This window comes from Entelurus aequoreus, linkage group LG04, assembly GCF_033978785.1.
Source record: "Entelurus aequoreus isolate RoL-2023_Sb linkage group LG04, RoL_Eaeq_v1.1, whole genome shotgun sequence".
Lineage (NCBI taxonomy): Eukaryota > Metazoa > Chordata > Actinopteri > Syngnathiformes > Syngnathidae > Entelurus > Entelurus aequoreus.
Genome location: NC_084734.1, coordinates 26,344,731 through 26,366,270, shown reverse-complemented (window position 1 = coordinate 26,366,270; position 21,540 = coordinate 26,344,731). Strand labels below are relative to the sequence as shown.

The following is a 21,540-nucleotide window of genomic DNA, read 5'->3' as shown; positions in this document are numbered from 1 at the left end:
TATTCTGTGTTAAAAAATATTATGTGGCTCTCACGGAAATACATTTAAAAATATTTGGCTTTCATGGCTCTCTCAGCCAAAAAGGTTCCCGACCCCTGATTTAGGGCTATATAAATAAACATTGAGTGTACCCCGCCTTCCGCCCGAATGCAGCTGAGATAGGCTCCAGCACCCACCGCGACCCCAAAAGGGACAAGCAGTAGAAAATGGAGATATATATATATATATATATATATATATATATATATATATATATATATATATATATATATATATATATATATATATATATATATATATGTGTGTGTGTGTGTGTGTATATATGTATGTATGTGTATATATATACACTGTATATATGTAAACATTTCAAGTGTGTACATAAATATATGTGTGTGTACATACATAATATATATATATATATGTATTTCAAGTGTTAATATGGCTTTTTATTAGTTAATCATTAAGTTTCATTTTGCATAATAAGCTTGAATCATTTCTACATAGAAATGTATTATACAATTAATATAAAACTAAATATTGTAGGAGTGTTAGCTGTTTCAGAAAACGGTTGTAAGGCAAAAACATGCCTCGTGTCATCTTTTGCTGCTGTGTGTGTACGCGAGGGGCGGGGCCTCCGTACTTAGCGCGTAACGTAGTAACGTAAATAGTAACGTAGCCGGAGCCATTCTCCACGTCGAGCTGCGCACATTGAAGCGGGGACTCCCATGCTCGCGCACCGCAGCGACGCCAAGGCGCGGCGACGCTGGCCATGTTGTGAATGAGCGGACGGGATGACGTCAGCGGACGACTGTCAACAATGTGGGCGTTCCAGTCAAGTGTAACAGCACACAGCAGCACGCCGTGCACAGCAGCAGACTGCACAATCACGGTCGTGTCGTGTACCGGTACTTCATAATCGCGAGGACAAGTATCAGGCGGGAGGATACAATGTGAGAAAACTTATATGCCGGATCGAGCAAGAAAGCAGCAAAAAAGGTGAGTACTTTCCTTCCCTTGCACTCGATCCGCTGTGTTGCTTATTTGTCTCCGAGCTGCAAACTATTCACGCTATTAACGTGTAAGACACGTCCACGCTGTCCGTATCCACGCGTGTCGTGTGGCTGTTGCTAGCTTGGCGGCGGTGCAAATGTTGAAGGGTTAAACGTGTCGGGGTGTGAACGCGGTTTGAGCAGTGAAACCACATCCTGTTACGTTTTCACGCTGCACTCACCATCCAAAACATGGTTGACTCCAGGACACCTTCTTCACATAACACCGCCATTTACGCAACTAATATCATCACCGCAGTTACACGTCTACTATGATTACTCGTCTTCAATGGGGGTTTATAATGCATTTAAAATATATTTGAGTCATGTAAATAAAGTCGTGAATATATTTTTTTTAATTACACGTATCCAATGTAACGTATTTATCAGAGGCTCATATTACTTTTATAAAACATTACTTATAAAATATTCATATTTTTAAACTACGTCAAAAAATAAACAAATATAAGTAAAATGTTTCTTGGTAACATTGTATTTTTTTTTAGAAATTTTACAAAATCATCCATTTATTTCATTTTTATATGTGGAAAATTATTGAACATATTAATTAAGTATTGTGTGTAATCATTCTTAAATACATAACAATTGTTTGTATAGAGCATTCATATTGTGTATATTATTGAATGTGTATTATAGCCAAACATATCATTTATTTTATTGTATTTAAATGCACTAATTATCCATCCATCCATATTCTACCGCTTGTCTCTTTATTATCTATATGTTTAAATACTATAAATATGTATATGATGTACACACACTTAGACTTAGACTAACTTTATTGATCCTCAAGGGAAATTGTTCCACACAGTAGCTCAGTTACGCAGGATGGAAATGATAATGCAGGTATAAAGTAGACTAAACATGTACTTTAGTAGCAATATAAAATATAACATATATGTAATATTTGCATATTATATATACAGTATATAATATACACTGATACCTTGTGGTTAGAGTGTCCGCCCTGAGATCTGTAGGTCGTGAGTTCAAACCCCGGCCGAGTCATACCAAAGACTATAAAAATGGGACCCGTTACCTCCCTGCTTGGCACTCAGCATCAAGGGTTGGAATTGGGGGGTTAAATCACCAAAAAATTATTCCCGAGCGCGGCCACCGCTGCTGCTCACTGCTCCCCTCACCTCCCAGGGGGTGAACAAGTGGGGTGGGTCAAATGCAGAGGTTAATTTCACCACACCTAGTGTGTGTGTGTGACTATCAGTGGTACTTTAACTTAATATATTATGTTATTATATTATGATTGATTGATTGAAGCTTTTATTGGTAGATTGCACAGTACAGTACATATTCCGTACAATTGACCACTAAATGGTAACACCCAAATAGGTTTTTCAACTTTTTTAAGTCGGGTTACACATAAATAAATATATATCTGGGTTTAATCTGGGTTATACTTGTATAGCGCTTTTCTACCTTAAAGGTACTCAAAGCGCTTTGACAGTATTTCCACATTCACCCATTCACACACACATTCACTCACTGATGGCGGGAGCTGCCATACAAGGCGCTAAGCAGCAGCCATCAGGAGCAAGGGTGAAGTGTCTTGCCCAAGGACACAACGGACGTGACTAGGATGGTAGAAGGTGGGGATTGAACCCCAGTAACCAGCAACCATCCCGATTTCTGGCACGGCCATTCTACCAACTTCGCCACGCCGCCCCATATATAATTAATTAAGTATTGTGTGTAATTATATATATATATATATATAAATATAATATATAAAAATTAATATATTTTTATATAATATATACAATATATAACAAATCCCAATTACCATGTACAATATTACAGTATATGTAACAGCTGCAGCAAAAAAAGGGCAGCATATATATATATATATGTATATATATATATATATATATATATATATATATATATATATATATATATATATATATATATATATATATATATATATATATATATATATATATATATATATATATATGTATATATATATATATATATATATATATATATATATATATATATATATACATATATATATATATAATTATGTATATTATATATATATTTCTAAAAAAAAATAATATTTATAATTTGTATATTTGTAATGCATATATTTATATGTGTTAGATAACTTTTTTTGCGTAATCTGTTTAATATATGTAAATACTGTACATACAGTGTATGTCCTGGCTTTAGAGTAATATGACAATACATTGCTTCCAATTATATTCTTTAAATAATATATCAACTCTTAACTTTTCTAAATTTTTTACTATCCATCCATCCATTTTCTACCGCTTGTCCCTTTCGGGAGGTTCTAGTAGTTACTATTTTGCATTGTTTCCACTAAGCATCCCTCTCCATCGTCTTGTGTTGTGTTTGTGTTATTGTATTTGAATGCTGATGTAAGATGTGTCCATGCTGTTTTTATTGAGCTATTTCTGACACAGCAAACATTGCTCGCCTGCATTGGTGCAGTGAGGCAGCATTTACTTGTGTCTTTGTGTGTCAGTGCTGATGCAGCATCAGCCTCCATCTTCTCCCTCACCTTTTTACATATCCGCGGCTTTTTTCTCACATTCAAAAATATGCCCATGTCAAGTGTGTCGGGCTTAAAGTCGTATCCTCGACGAAAACACGCAAACATTGTTCGTCGTCGCGCAACACTTGCACGGCGGAAGGAGTCTATTGTTCCTTACAGTAGCCCACGCAGCATGTTTCCCATGCATGTCCTCCATTTTCTTCCGCGTGTGTTGGAAAGCATAAATCCTTTAATGACTCCAATGCCACCTTTTCAATTCGGCGCGTCGATGGCATAAAATTAATGCGATAATTGCAGAGTTATTGCATCACACTTACTGGTCTCACCACGTCGTCGACGCGGCTTCACGACTCACTTCTCCTTACATTAGCAGCTTATAATTTTTGTTGTTAGAAAGCCCGCCATGTCTGCATGTTTGGTTCTTTGTTTCACTCAGAATGTCTTCCGGCGAGTGTTAAGACTTCCTAATTTAATTGGACGCTCCTTGAACGCACCACAGTGCGGAAGGGTGAAGTTTATGAATTATGTAGTTAAGTTTAACTTTCTCCCAGGCACAAAGAGACGGTAGTTTTTTACCTTTTATTTTATTTTTCTGTTGTCATGTTGGTAAAAAAATATATACATTTCCCCAAACAGAAGACAAGCAGCTGCAGTAGTAGTACTTGAACTACCACTTTTATTCTTTGGCTTTTAACACTACGTGAGTTGTGTGGTCTTCTGTCCTCTGTTGTGTTTTTTTTAATACATTTTGATGTCTATTTTATTGTTTTAATTGGTTTTACCCTTTAAAATCGTTTTTAATCATATTTATTTTTTATATTGTCTCTGTATTGGTTTTCTATTCATTTATTCTTTGTTTTTATTTAGTCATTGTGTAGCATAATATTGTTTTTAATATTGTTTTTAACATTGCTGTGCAGCACTTTGGAAACATTCTTGTTGTGTAAATGTGCTATATAAATAAAGTGGATTGATTGGATTGATTGAACGCAACACACACTTACGACTAACCCCTTGTAACAGCTTCTCTTTAATTATCATTGTATGTATTTTTAATGTTTCTCCACAAGTGTCACTCATACTGATTACATTAGTTTGTATCTTTGTTATAAATTGTTATTATTATATATTGTTTATAATTCCATAATAATATATATAATTTATTTATAATATATAATTTATATATATATATTGTATCCATCCATCCATTTTCTACCGGTTGTCCCTTTCGGGGTGGCGGGGGGTGCTGGAGCCTATCTCAGCTGCATTCGGGCTGAAGGTGGCGTACACCCTGGACAAGTCGCCACTTCATCACAAAGCCAACACAGATTTTTTGTTTTTAATTTAATTTAATTTTTTTAATTAATCACTCCAACAAAATAATGCACAATAATACCATAATAACACAATTCCAATTCCAAAACCAAACCCGGCCCAGCAACATTCAGAATATAGCAATCAACAAAGCGATTGAGAGGACACACAAACATGACACAAAACAATCCAAAAGTAGCCAAACAAAAATGAATAATATCAAACAACAGTATTAAAATTAATAATAATTCCAACATAGCAGTGATTAGAAATCCCTCATTTACATTATCATCACAGCCATTTATAAAAAATTAAAATAAAAACATTTAAAAAAATGAACAATAGTGTCACAGTGGCTTACATTTGCCCTTATAAATTATTAATCTTAATCAAAACTGAGTGATTAAATTAGTTTGTATCTTTGTTATAAATTATTATTTTATTTTATTTTATTATTATTTATTTTTTTAAATTAATCAGTCCAACAAAATAATACACAATAATACCGTAATAATACAATTCCAATTCCAAAACCAAACCCGGCCCAGCAACATTTAGAATAGCAATCAACAGAGCGATTGAGAGGACACACAAGCATGACACAAAACAATCCAAAAGTAGTCAATCAAAAATGAATACTATCAAACAACAGTATCAATATTATCAATCAATCAATGTTTATTTATATAGCCCTAAATCACAAGTGTCTCAAAGGGCTGCACAAGCCACAACGACATCCCACATAAGGGCAAGGAAAAACTCACCCCAGTGGGACGTCGATGTGAATGACTATGAGAAACCTTGGAGAGGACCGCATATGTGGGTAACCCCCCCCCCCCCCCCCCCCCTCTCTCTCTCTGAATACGCACTGCTGATTGGCTGTTGCCGCTCTGTATGTAACCAATCAGATGGTTGTGTGGGTGGGACAATGTTGGGTGCTGTGTAGAGTACTGACAGAGACAGAGGCAGAAGAAGCGGAGCAGCTTGTTAAGAGTTTTTACAAACGTACAAACCCCGTTTCCATATGAGTTGGGGAATTGTGTTAGATGTAAATATAAACGCAATACAATGATTTGCAAATCATTTTCAACCCATATTCAGTTGAATATGCTACAAAGACAAAATATTTGATGTTCAAACTGATAAACTTTTTTTTTTTGCAAATAATCATTAACTTTAGAATTTGATGCCAGCAACACGTGACAAAGAAGTTGGGAAAGGTGGCAATAAATACTGATAAAGTTGAGGAATGCTAATCAAACACTTATTTGGAACATCCCACAAGTGAATAGGCAAATTGGGAACAGGTGGGTGCCATGATTGGGTATAAAAGTAGATTCCATGAAATGCTCAGTCATTCACAAACAAGGATGGGGCGAGGGTCACCATTTTGTCAACAAATGCGTGAGCAAATTGTTGAACAGTTTAAGAAAAACCTTTCTCAACCAGCTATTGCAAGGAATTTAAGGATTTCACCATCTACGATCCGTAATATCATCAAAGGGTTCAGAGAATCTGGAGAAATCACTGCACGTAAGCAGTGACCTTCGATCCGTCAGGCTGTACTTTATCAACAAGCGACATCAGTGTGTAAAGGATATCACCACATGGGCTCAGGAACACCTCAGAAACCCACTGTCAGTAACTACAGTTGGTCGCTACATCTGTAAGTGCAAGTTAAAACTCTCCTATGCAAGGCGAAAACCGTTTATCAACAACACCCAGAAACGCAATCGGCTTCGCTGGGCCTGAGCTCATCTAAGATGGACTGATACAAAGTGGAAAAGTGTCCTATGTATCTTTCAGCATTAATGGTGCTTTCACAGATGTGTAAGTTACACATGCCTTGGGCACTAATACACCCCCATACCATCACAGATGCTGGCTTTTGAACTTTGCGCCTATAACAATCCAAATGGTTCTTTTCCTCTTTGTTCCGGAGGCCACGATGTCCACAGTTTCCAAAAACAATTTGAAATGGGGACTTGTCAGACCACAGAACCCTTTTACACTTTGCATCAGTTCATCTTAGGTGAGCTCGGGTCCAGCGAAGCCGGCTGCATTTCTGGGTGTTGTTGATAAATGGCTTTCGCTTTGTATAAAAGAGTTTTAACTTGCACTTATAAATATAGCAACAAACTGTAGTTACTGACAGTGTTTTTTCTGAAGTGTTCCTGAGCCCATGTGGTGATATCCTTTACACACTGATGTCGCTTTTTGATGCAGTACCGCCTGAGGGATCGAAGGTCCGTAATATCATCGCTTACGTGCAGTGATTTCTCCAGATTATCTGAACCTTTTGATGATATTACAGACCGTAGATGGTGAAATCCCTAAATTCCTTTCAATAGTTATTTGAGAAATGTTGTTCTTAAACTGTTCGACAATTTGCTCACGCATTTGTTAACAAAGTGGTGACCCTCGCCCCATCCTTGTTTGTGAATGACTGAGCATTTTATGGAAGCAGTTTTTATACCCAATCATGGCACCCACCTGTTCCCAATTAGCCTGTTCACCTGTGGGATGTTCCAAATAAGTGTTTGATGAGCATTCCTCAACTTTCTCAGTCTTTTTTGCCACTTGTGCCAGCTTTTTTGAAACATGTTGCAGGCATCAAATTCCAAATGAGCTAATATTTGCAAAAAATAACAAAGTTTTCCAGTTTGAACGTTAAGTATCTTGTCTTTGCAGTCTATTCAATTGAATATAAGTTGAAAAGGATTTGCAAACCGTTGTATTCTGCTTTTATTTACCATTTACACAACTTGCCAACTTCACTGGTTTTGGGTTTTGTATTTGACTGTAATGTGATGGCTCCTCTACAGTTACAGTTTGGGTGTACACATGCGTAGTGTGCGTGTGGGTATGGCGGGATTTGACTGATAAACGATAGACCTGTGCACACATTCACAATGCAGCATAGCTGTCTGTATTGCAATTGCTCCTCTAAAGTTACATTTCAAAGGTTCCTAATAGAGCGCAAAATGAAGATGTGTCATTTAATGACTGTGATCGCTACTCCAGAGTACAGACGAAGCTGTAAACGTGACCATGTACCGACAGTAATGACACATTGTGTAAATAGGATTGATAGAGAAAACACTCTTAATAGTAGAATGTCAAATAAGATGCAGACGGAATATTTTTTTCTGCAAAAGTGTAAGGAACACTGTAACACATTTTGGACCATTGTGGAGTTTTGTGAACAAAGTTGTCACTGTCTTCAACTCCCTCGTGTTCCCACAATCAGAAATCCCATTACTGGATTCTCCGTTTTTGTTGTTGTTGCAAGTTGAAAATGTAGTTTGTGTTTTTCCCCTAAATCCGTCAGAAGGGTGTTTTGTAGTTGAGTGACTTTTGAACAGAATGGTGATGATCATTTATTTGCATTTGTTGTTTTGTCTGTGCGTTTGCAAATGGCATGCACGAGTAATGTTAGTGCAGGAAAAGAACACGTTGTCATCTGCGGTGCATGTCAGCACAAAGGTATGTGCGACTGGACTGCTGCCAGTTGAGCAAAGCACTGCAGGAAGAAGATTCTGCATGTCACCCTGAAAACTGCTCAATCTGTAGTTTTTTTCCTTCATAGTGCAGGAGTCATTTAAGGACACTTTTGTATTGAACAGGTCTTTACTCTATCGGTCATTTCTGTTTCTAAATGATCACTTCTACGATTTATCCTCTGATTTCTGTCCTGTGGAGTCTTTCTTGCTTTCTATGATGAACAGTTGTCAAGTGTAACTGTCGAGCAGTTCTTCTCAAATAGTGGGGGAAAAGCTGTGTACGACAAAATGTGCTCATTGTCGCCATTAATCCGGACTTCCTCGTTTTGATGAAAAAAAAAATTGAGATAAATTGTTTTATTCATTTTAGTTTTGAAGGTTAAAGTGTTTTATATATTGTGCTAATCAATTTGAATGTATTATTAATTATTGAGTTTATTTAATTGTATTTTTCAGTATGAAATGGTTTGTGTCAGTCAAAAAAAATTTGATAGTTTAATTTAAAAAATAAAATAAAACATTTTACGCAAAATGATGCACTTTAAATATTTTCTGTTAGACTAAAATCAATATTTCATCCATCCATCCATCTTCTTCCGCTTATCCGAGGTCGGGTCGCGGGGGCAGCAGCCTAAGCAGGGAAGCCCAGACTTCCCTCTCCCCAGCCACTTCGTCCAGCTCTTGCAGGGGGATCCCGAGGCGTTCCCAGGCCAGCCGGGAGACATAGTCTTCCCAACGTGTCCTGGGTCTTCCCCGTGGCCTCCTACCGGTCGGACGTGCCCTAAACACCTTCCTAGGGAGGCGTTCAGGTGGCATCCTGACCAGATGCCCGAACCACCTCATCTGGCTCCTCTCGATGTGGAGGAGCAGCGGCTTCACTTTGAGCTCCCCCCGGATGGCAGAGCTTCTCACCCTATCTCTAAGGGAGAGGCCCGCCACCCGGCGGAGGAAACTCATTTCGGCCGCTTGTACCCGTGATCTTGTCCTTTCGGTCATAACCCAAAGCTCATGACCATAGGTGAGGATGGGAACGTAGATCGACCGGTAAATTGAGAGCTTTGCCTTCCGGCTCAGCTCCTTCTTCACCACAACGGATCGATACAGCGTCCGCATTACTAAAATCAATATTAATAAAGTTATTCTTTGTTGGAAGTTGATCCATATTTTTTTTTTGCTGTCTTTAATGTTAATAAGGATACAATGTTATGCAGAGGTGTACATATAACAATTCTATAGACCAATGATACCATTTATAGTCATATATATATATATATATATATATATATATATATATATATATATATATATATATATATATATATATATATATATATTAGGGCTGCAACTAACGATTAATTTGATAATCGATTAATCTGTCGATTATTACTTCGATTAATAATCGGATAAAAGAGACAAACTACATTTCTATCCTTTCCAGTATTTTATTGGAAAAAAAACAGCATACTGGCACCATGTTCTGGACATTGGGGGTGCAGCATACACCAATAATAACACAGAAATGTAACTCATCAGATCAGAACTGAATCTTGTACACGTTTCTGTTGTGAATAATAAAGGATTCATTTTAGGCTGCCTCTGAATAATAGCATGAAATATTCCAGCACCTTCATAACGTTTAGTTATACTAAAGCGTCACTCAAATCTAAATAGATTTATATAGCTTTATCGGCCCGGCTACATTGATCCATTATGAAACCAACCTGAGATATTTCTGTCCGTTACGTTTATTTCGAAATTGGTAACCGTGCGTTTTCTCTCAAAACGGAGTCAAATGTGCCGGAGACACATTATCAGCCCCGCGTTGCAACAAAGGCATAACGTTAACGTTACTTACAAAAAAGCTGAACTCATGAATGCTTGTTGCCACTATGGACTTAAAAAGTTACGTACTGTGAGTTCTTCCCTTCATCCATGGCTCCAACATGTTTCCTTTTCAGGTGCTCCTGAAGCAATGTTGTACTTCTGTGCCATTTTGCAGGAAACGGTCTTCTTTGAAGTCTTTAAAGTGAAGTGTTCCCACACTTTTGACGACTTAGGTCGTACACTTTTCTCCATTGAAGCAATAACCTCAAGATGTTTATCCGCTAAACTATCGGTAGTGTTTTCCTGCGCCATTTTTCAAATGTTTCCAGCAAAGGAGACGGCGTCGTCACGTGAGCTGCACATGACACATCATTGGCTAGCTTACGCCACCTCATGAGACGTAGCCTCAGCGCCGCCCTGGCGCTGTTTTGTACTGTTTTTGTACTTATTTTGATTATTGTTTCTCAGCTGTTTGTAAATGTTGCAGTTTATAAATAAAGGTTTATTTTTAAAAAAAATTGTTTTTTAAATAAAAAAAATAAAATAAAAAAAAGCCTCCGCGCATGCGCATAGCTAGTTCCAATGAATCGATGACTAAATTAATCGCCAACTATTTTTATAATCGATTTTAATCGATTTGATCTATTAGTTGTTGCAGCCCTAATATATATATATATATATATATATATATATATATATATATATATATATATATATATATATATATATATATATATATATATATATATATATATATATATATATATATATATATATATATATATATATATATATATATATAGCTGAGATAGGCTCCAGCGCCCCCCGCGACCCCGAAGGGAATAAGCGGTAGAAAATGGATGGATGGATGGATATATATATATATATAGTACATATACATATTAGGGCTGCAACTAACGATTAATTTGATAATCGATAAATATGTCGATTATTACTTCGATTAATCGATTAATAATCGGATGAAAGAGACAAACTACATTTCTATCAATTCCAGTATTTTATTGGGGAAAAAACAGCATACTGGCACCATACTTATTTTGATTATTGTTTCTCAGCTGTTTGTACATGTTGCAGTTTATAAATAAAGGTCTATTAAAAAAATAAAAAACAAAACAAAAAATTCAAAAAAACAAAAACAAAAAAAATGCCTCTGCGCATGCGCATAGCATAGATCCAAGGAATCGATGACTAAATTAATCGCCAACTATTTTTATAATCGATTTTAATCGATTTAATCGATTAGTTGTTGCAGCCCTAATACAAATATATATATATATATATACAAATATATATATATATATATATATATATATATATATATATATATATATATATATATATATATATATATATATATATATATATATATATATATATATATATATATATATATATATATATATATATATAAATAAATGTAAATGTATATATATATACTGTATATGTATGTATATTAGGGGTGTAACGGTACACAAACATTTCGGTTCGGTTTAGAGGTCACAGTTCGGTTCATTTTAGGTACAGTAAGAAAACAACAAAATATAATTTTTTTGGTTATTTATTTACTAAATTTGCAAAATCTTTCACCAAAAATATTTTTCTTAGTGGAATATTTGATGTGAAGTTATCGGAACCTCGGATAGGTCAATAATTCATAATAACATTGATTATGATTCAATATTATGTTTTGAGCAATGACAGTTTGAAAGAAAGAAAAACAGCTTTGTTTTACTAGTCAACATTGCAACTTTTTCTAAATTCCATTTAACCTTTAAGCTTTTTTATTTCACTTTTGTTATTGATTGATTGAAACTTTTATTAGTAGATTGCAGAGTGAAGTACATATTCCGTACAATTGACCACTAAATGGTAACACCCGAATACGTTTTTCAATTTGTTTAAGTCGGGGTCCACTTAAATTGATTCATGATACAGATATATACTATTTTCATAATAAAGTCATCACACAAGATAATCATCAGAGTATATACATTGAATTATTTACATTATTTACAATCCGGGGTGTGGGATAGGTAGGGGGGGGTGGGGGGGTTCAGGTTTGGTTGGTATCAACACTTCAGTCATCAACAATTGCATCATCAGAGAAATTGACATTGGAACAGTGTAGTACTGACTTGGTAGGATATGTACAGCAAGTAGTGGACACAGAGAGAGAGATCAGAAATTATAAGAAAAAGTGTCTACATTTGATTATTTACATTTGATTATTTACAATCCGAAGAGTTATGATGAGGAAGGGAGGGTGTTAGTTTAGGGTTGAAGTTGCCTGGAGGTGTTCTTTTAGTGCGGTTTTGAAGGAGGATAGAGATGCCCTTTCTTTCACACCTGTTGGGAGTGCATTCCACATTGATGTGGCATAGAAAGAGAATGAGTTAAGACCTTTGTTAGATCGGAATCTGGGTTTAATGTGGTTAGTGGAGCTCCCCCTGGTGTTGTGGTTATGGCGGTCATTTACATTAAGGAAGTAGTTTGACATGTACTTCAGTATCAGGGAGGTGTAGCGGATTTTATAGACTAGGCTCAGTGCAAGTTGTTTTACTCTGTCCTCCACCCTGAGCCAGCCCACTTTGGAGAAGTGGGTAGGAGTGAGGTGTGATCTGGGGTGGAGGTCTAGAAGTAATCTGACTATCTTGTTCTGGGATGTTTGGAGTTTAGATTTGAGGGTTTTGGAGGTGCTAGGGTACCAGGAGGTGCATGCGTAATCGAAAAAGAGTTCCCGCCAGAATCTTCATGGTGCTTTTGTTGACCAGAGAGGAGATTCTATAGAGAAATCGTGTTCGTTGGTGGACCTTTTTGATTACCTTGGTTGCCATTTTATCACAGGAAAGATTATGTTTTTGTTTATTTTAATAGTATTTTTAGAATATGCCGTGGGCCTTTAAAACATTAGCTGTGGGCCGCAAATGGCCTCCGGGGCACACTTTTGACACCCCTGCTATAGATAATAAAAAATTTAATGTGATAAATCTATGGATAAAAAGCAGAGCTCGCGCTCTCTCTGTCTCTCCCCTTCCCTCACAAATGCTGCTGCGCGCCTTCACAATTTGTTTTGTTTTTAACCTTCTTAACTCTGAACGTACATTGTTAATACACGCAACCATAGCTCGGGGTGCCAGACATTTGGGGCATTTGGGGGGCACCGCCCGGGCGGCCCCACGAGGGAGGGCATGTCCGGTGGGGGGAGGACGTGTGGTCAGGACCTGGCCCGATCGCTGCTAGCACGCTAGACATGTCCTCTTTTGCTAGCATGCTAGCAGCTAACGGCCTAGGTCATAGACTGGCCGTGCGTCCTCTTTTCGCCGGATGCCTCAGGTGTCCGGCATTTTGAGTATTATTTACACAACGTGCAGTACGCTACTTAATATGTCCGTGTGGAAACTCGTTCGGTACACCTCCGCACCGAACCGGAACCCCCGTACCGTCACACCCCTAATATATATATATATATATATATATATATATATATATATATATATATATATATATATATATATATATATATATATATATATATATATATATATAGGGCTGCGAATCTTTGGGTGTCCCACGATTCGATTCAATATCGATTCTTGGGGTCACGATTCGATTCAAAATCAATTTTTTTCGATTCAACGCGATTCTCGATTCAAAAACGATATTTTCCCGATTCAAAACAATTCTCTATTCATTCAATACATAGGATTTCAGCAGGATCTACCCCACATGCAAGCAGAGTAGTAGATTTTTGTAAAAAGCTTTTATAATTGTAAAGGACAATGTTTTATCAACTGATTACAAAAATGTAAATTTGTTTTAACTATTAAATGAACCAAAAATATGTCTTATTTTATCTTTGTGAAAATATTGGACACAGTGTGTTGTCAAGCTTTTGAGATGCGATGCAAGTGTAAGCCACTGTGACACTATTGTTCTTTTTTTTTATTTTTATAAATGTCTAATGATAATGTCAATGAGGGATTTTTAATCACTGCTATGTTGAAATTGTAACTAATATTGATACTGTTGTTGATAATATTCATTTTTGTTTCACTACTTTTGGATTGTTCTGTGTCGTGTTTGTGTCTCCTCTCAATTGCTCTGTTTATTGCAGTTCTGAGTGTTGCTTGGTCGGGTTTGGTTTTGGAATTGGATTGCATTGTTTTGGTATTGCTGTGTATTGTTTTGTTGGATTGATTAATTTAAAAAAAATAAAATAAAAATAAAAAAAACAATTAAAATAAATAAATAATCGATTTTAAAAAAATGAGAATCGATTCTGAATCGCACAACGTGAGAATCGCAATTCGAATTCAAATCGATTTTTTCCCACACCCCTAATATATATGTATATATACTCTATGTGAGAAAACATTCATTCAAAAACATGACTATTAAATGACACAGCATCACATCCATTGAATTTGTTTACATGTCAGTTTGCGTGTCCTTTTCAAACATGGTAAATAAAACCCAACTACAGCTGTCAAAACGGTGATGAGTGTTGATAAATCGTATTGCGCGTGCTTTATAATATATTTGCATTTTCTCCTCCCTGTATTGCAAGGTTTTTGATGATCAGCATATATTTTGCATATTAATGAAGACATGGCCGCAAAATGGATTGCACGCCTTCTTTTGCTCACTTAACAGACGCCATCCAATTCGCACATGTTTAGTAGATCACCTTTGCACGTGCTGTCAAGTTTGCATGTGTTTTAGTACATGCAAACCTTTAGTAAATCAGGCCCAAAGTGTCTTGTATTCATAACATGTTCACACTTTTCTCCTGTGAGCCTCAAACTTATTTGTAAACAAGCGAGGACTTTACAGTCGGCTAAGCTGCCCGAAACGCTGCTCATTCACTATTGTTCTCCCGCCATTGCACTGCTGCACATTCTTTTTCTTCTGACACCTTTTGGCAAAAATGTGCACAGCACTGAAGTCAGATTGCTTTAGTCCAGCTTTCATCAGAGTCAGTACTTGTCTGCACGTTCTCGGCTTCAACTGCGGCAACTTGCCAAGATTATTCCTTCAAACACGCCACAAGTGGACGTGTGACTCCGGTGTGTTTCTTGTTGAGTTACCTGAAGGGAATGATCGAGTAAATCATCCTGTTTATGGCTTCTGCAGTCCCAAGCTGCTCCTACCACCTCAAGCACATTCACCTCTTGAACTGAAGGTTAATACTCTTTAGTAGCTTATCCTTTCTCCTTCCATGAATTAGACCAAACGTGTTAAGCAAATAGAATAATGTGCATCTGGTTTGTAGTAATTGTGAAGGGATGTCAAAGGTTTAGCAGGCAGTTTAGAAGAGTTAGGCTTTTGCAAAGTGTGCATTTGCCATGTAAATGACAATGTTGTCAAGTATAACGAGACGTTTGTGTTGGATTAGCGGCGCACTAGTATTCTAATGTTGGCAAAGAACTGAGGAATTGCTCAGGTCTGTTTGAACTTGCAGTGGGAAAACGCCGCTGTTTGTCTTGCTGTGTGTAAAGCAGACACACAGTAATGTGCTTTTCTCGCATACAGCCAACAGAGGAGTGGTTCTGCAGACTCAAATGACCTCATCGCCATTCACAAACAATCCTCTTTACCGTCAAACACTAACTTGGGTACTCTGCACAGTATGTTTAAAAAACATTTTTAAAAGAAATGTCTGAGTTAGTGTTGTCCCGATACCAATATTTTGGTACCGGTACCGGTACCAAAATGTATTTCCATACTTTTCGGTACTTTTCAATACTTTTCTAAATAAAGGGGACCACAAAAAATGGCATTATTTGCTTTATTTTAACAAAAAATCTTATGATACATTAAACATACAGTATGTTTCTTATTGCAATTTTGTCCTTAAATAAAATAGTGAACATACAAGACAACTTTTTGTTTAGTAGTAAGTAAGCAAACAAATAAGTCCTAATTAGTCTGCTGACGTTTGCAGTAGCATGTGTAATTTTCCATTCTATTATTTTGTCAACATTATAAAGGACAAGCTGTAAAAATTGATTATTAATCGACTTGTTCATTTACTGTTAATATCTGCTTATTTTCCGTTTCAACATGTTCTATCTACTCTTCTGTTCAAATGTAATATTCACTTATTCTTCTGTTGTTTGGATACTTTACATAAGTTTTGGATGATACCACAAATTTGGGTGTCAATCCGATACCAAGTAGTTACAGGATCATACATTGGTCATATTCAAAGTCCTCATGTGTCCAGGGACATATTTCCTGAGTTTATAAACATAATATAAATGTTTGAAAAAAACGTGTGTTTTTTTGTGATGCTAAAAAATATCGATGTATTAATAGTATTATCGACTAGAAACGCTCCTGTACCTGGTATCATTACAGTGGATGTTAGGTGTAGATCCACGCATGGCGTTTGTTTACACTGTGTCGCCGGTAGCTACGGTGTGTAGTGAAGCATGTTTAGCTATTCCTTGTCCTGCAGGGATGATACTTGTGAGAAACTTACTTTATTTGTCGCCATGGAGACGAGGATTAGTGATTTAGAAGTAGCTGCAACCCTGCAGACTGCGGATGGACTTTAGCCGCTAGCTAGCTAGCCATGTCTTAAAGCACCTCTTCCTGAGGGCGTTTCAGTGTTATAACTTCACCTTTATCTTTAGTTTTTAAGCCAAAATGCGTCCATTGTCCCTTTTCTGTTTACACACGGTGACTGCTTGTAAGTACTCCGTGATTGTGCGCTGCCGAACATGCTCCTCTGCTCGCAAAACCAGCAATGTCATGACGTGACGACGGCGGGGGGTGGGGGATCGGTACTTTTTAGAGGTGGTATAGTACCGAATATGATTCATTAGTATCGCGGTACTATACTAGTACCGGTATACCGTACAACCCTAGTCTGAGTGTATTTTCCTTGTGTACAGTAACTACATGAACATACATATGATTTAATTTGTAGCTAGATAGTACTTTATTGATTCCTTCATCAACAAACATTGCAATACTGAGCATAGCACAAGCTGCACTTTTTGATGAACTGGCGAGATCAACAAATTTGAAGTAAAACTGCAACTACTGCATATACTGTAACTGTTGGTGTAAAAGGCATCAGATGGAAACATGCCGCGTCATCTCATGTTGTGTGTTGTATGTTCACATTTGGGGCACGCATGTTCCGTTCAGTCTTGGCAGGATACACTGCAATGCTTCCAATTCCAATAGGTTCACTGCTTTTTAGTCATCAAATTAAAATTGCGTGTACTATTTGCTGCTTTGAGAAGCATTAAGTTGAAAATGATGATCAAACTAATAGCAAGCCGCCATTGGGTTGAAGCTGAACTGATGTTTCTATTTTAAACAATCAGTGGAGCAGGAGTGAGGTCATAGTTTTGTTGGAGGGGGTTAGTGAAGGCGCTGGGAGGTTCCTTTCAGCAGGATGTTGTTCGTCTGTCGGACTCAGTGTTGTCAAAAGGTCAGAATTATTCAAATAGATTAATTTACACATTACGCCTGACAAGTTAGATACACGGCAAGGGTTTGTGAATAACAATGAGCTCTTAGACCGTCGCTATACCTAGAAAATGCCAGGTATCGTTTGTTCTCAGAAGCTGGACTTAAAGTCGTGAAAAAGAAGTCCTGATCATTCAGTAGATGTCACGATTTGAGTTTTTGTTTGCTTTGTAAACTTGGATTCAACAATGGCAAAGGCTTATATTGATAGGGTGCAGCCCATAATATATGTACAGTATTACTTCCTATTCCAGTAAGAGTTATTCTAACTATACTTATCTATTGCTAAAAAGTCAATATAACAGGACTGAAAGCTAGTTTATTTTCTCTTGCAGCATGATGTTATTAGTACCGTATTTTCCGGACCGTAGGGCGCATTAAAGGGGTCCTATTATTATTTTATTTTTTTCTAAATTTAAAACACTTCCTTGTGGTCTACATAACATGGAATGGTGGTTCTTTGGTCAAAATGTTGTATAGATTATGTTTTACAGATCATCTTCAAGCCGCTTTCTGACAGTCGCGTCAGGATGCGCCGTTTTGTGGGCGGTCTTATTTACATGGCTCACTTTCGGCAGCGTCTTCTACCCGTCATCTTTGTTGTAGCTGTGTAGCGTGCAAGGATGGGAGTGGAAGAAGTGTCAAAAGATGGAGCTAACTGTTTTAATGACATTCAGACTTTACTTAATTCAATAACGGAGCAGCAGCTTCTCATCCGTGGCTCACTAGTACCGTGAAAAAACATCCGACCGGAACTCTCTAATAACTGAAGTTCCTTGGGTGAATAATGTAAACTCACTACACCGGTATGTTTTAGCCCTTTCATGGCGTGTTTACTGACAGATATAAGTAAGAACTTTACACTACTTTAAATTAGAAATGGCAACAGTGGAGAATGAATGTCCCATAACAAGAAGATAGAAAAAAAGAAGAAGCTTATCGACTACGGTGTCGGCACGGACTACAAAGGCGGATGCACACACATTTTCAGGACTTATGCAGATCCCAAATACAGATCAGCAGGTACCAGAAGGTAAGAAAAGTTGCTTTTGCATAATATTGCGAAACAAAACGCCAGATAATATGTCTTACTTTATACACACACCATAATAATACTCGTACGTTGAAGCACAGTACAATACATCGAGCGATGCAGCTCCATAGCTTACCAAAGTCATACTAAAACATTTTGATAGATTTTTGAGAACCGTGTGTAATGTTCTATATTCTCAATGGAACATAAAACATTTTGGTGTTTTTTACTTGAGTCATATTGCAGTCTACACGTATCTCTTATGTTTGGCCGCCATCTACTGGTCACACTTATCATTCCACCATGTACCAAATAAAATAGCTTCGAGGTCGGTAAGCACAACCAAAATTATTCCGTACATTAGGCGCACCGGGTTATAAGGCGCACTGTCGAGTTTTGAGAAATTGAATGGATATTAAGTGCGCCTTATAGTCCGAAAAATACGGTAATAAAAGACATTCAAGCACACATGTCTTGAGAGTATTTAAAAATGAGTGTGACAATGAGTCTGATATTGATTTAAATGTGTTACTGTTGAATACACATGTTAAATACTTTTTAATTGAAAAATAATTGTTACTATGGTCTGTTACAAATATACATTCACCTGGATCTACATGTTGAGTCTGTCTCTCACCAGCAAATGTGCTGCTGCTTGCTGTCTGAATAGATGCTGCAGTGTAAAACACAAAATGGCACAAATATCATCTCTGCATGCATTGTAACTCTAAAGTACTTTTTCTAATATGATACAAATATCATTTTAGAAAAATCGTATACCAAAACTGTTCCTGGTGAGGCTCAGGTGAATGCAGTAACACAGTGCCACCTCGTCCTTCGTAGCAGCCTTTCCATGTGCCTGTCGTGGCTGTAAATATTTTCTGATTGGATCACATCACAATTAGCATTCATTATTTAATTTAAATAATAGCTTACATAGCAGCCAAATGAGCCAATAGACCAGCTTACAATAAATACAGTTTAAGTTTGGGTTACCGACTTTTTCACCCTCTGTGCACTTCTGGATTTTCTGCTTTACAAATGTTGCTTATTTACTTTGTTTTCTTAAGAAGTTCCCCCAATTGAGGTTATAGTTACCTTAAGCCAGGGGTGTCCAAACCTTTTCCACAGAGGGCCGCACACTGGCCATTTTGATATTTTTTATTTTCAAAACCAATACAATATATGTATAAAAAAGATACATTTAGGCCTCCACTCAGACTTGATCCCGGGGACCCCAAAAGGTTTTGGTCAAAAAAAATATTACAAATGTGTCATTATTTATTATTATTATTATTATTATTCAAGGTTTAAATCTCTAGATCAACATTAGGTCTATCTGTCAATAAAACGCTTTCAAAGATTTAAGTTGTATGCCATTTTTGTCAAGGAAAACCGTGTTTTTTTATGGAAAAAAACCCAAAATATGCAATATTTTCCCCCAGTAAAATTTTAAAGTGGAGTATTTGAGATTATATAATAATTGGAGTCTTAAAAAGGTCAATAACTCATAACAACATTGATTTTAATTCATTATTTTTTTGAGCAATGACACTTAAAAAAAAAAGTCCCACTAAAATTATTGGGGATCCAAAAGCTCAGTAAAGTTTAAAAAAATGAATCCAACATTTTTTTAAACTTTTACCACAATAGTCTTAAGATCAACTTCAGATCTATCCGTCAATTATAAGTTTTATTGTTGTTTATGTTTTTTGTTTGTTCGTTTTAGGCCCTTCTTTAAAAAAAACTTTGTTTTTTAAATGGCAACCAAAAAATATGCAACATTTTCCCCCCAAAATATCTCAAAGTGGAATATTTAATGTGATGTAAATGGAGCCTTGAATAGGTCAATAATTCATAATGACATTGGTTTTGATTCATTTTTTTTTTTAAAGAAAGAAACAGCCTGCATGGCAGCTTAGTGTTATTAGAGTAAATAATGCAACATGTTCTTGTTACATTTCACCTGTTTGCTCTTTTATACCACTTTTTATGTTTTTTTTGTTTTTTTCATCGTATTTTTAGAATGTGCCGTGGGGCCGTTAAAAAATTACCTACGGGCCGCAAATGGCCCCCGGGCCGCACTTTGGACACCCCTGCCTTAAAGGCCTACTGAAATGAATTTTTTTTATTTAAACGGGGATAGCAGATCTATTCTATGTGTCATACTTGATCATTTCGCGATATTGCCATATTTTTGCTGAAAGGATTTAGTATAGAACAACGACGATAAAGATTGCAACTTTTGGTATCTGATAAAAAAAAGGCTTGCACCTACCGGAAGTAGCGTGACGTAGTCAGTTGAACATATATGCAAAGTTCCCTATTGTTTACAATGATGGCCGCATGAAGTGAGAGAGATTCGGACCGAGAAAGCGACAATTTCCCCATTAATTTGAGCGAGGATGAAAGATTTGTGGATGAGTAAAGTGCAAGTGAAGGACTAGTGGGGAGTTGAAGCTATTCAGATAGGGAAGATGCTGTGAGACCCGAGGGTGACCTGATATTCAGCTGGGAATGACTACAACAGTAAATAAACACAAGACATATATATACTCTATTAGCCACAACACAACCAGGCTTATATTTAATATGCCACAAATTAATCCTGCATAAAAACACCTGCGTGTTTGTTATGCTAGCTCCTAGCTCCTCTGCTAGCTCCTAGCTCCATAGAACACGCCAATACAATTCAAACACATGATCAACACACACAATCACTCAGCCCAAAAGACCGTTCACCTAACCCAAGGT

The 21,540-nt window shown here is 36.7% G+C and overlaps 1 protein-coding gene across 1 annotated transcript in view; it reads left to right on the top strand.

Moving 5' to 3' along the window:
- Positions 1-831: 831 nt before the first annotated feature.
- The window catches only part of bach2b (BTB and CNC homology 1, basic leucine zipper transcription factor 2b), a 162,170-nt gene continuing 141,461 nt past the window's right edge, over positions 832-21,540 (top strand). The window contains exon 1 of the mRNA XM_062044458.1: positions 832-996. The gene's annotated coding sequence lies outside the window, so the exon portion shown is untranslated. The remainder of the gene's footprint in view (positions 997-21,540) is intronic.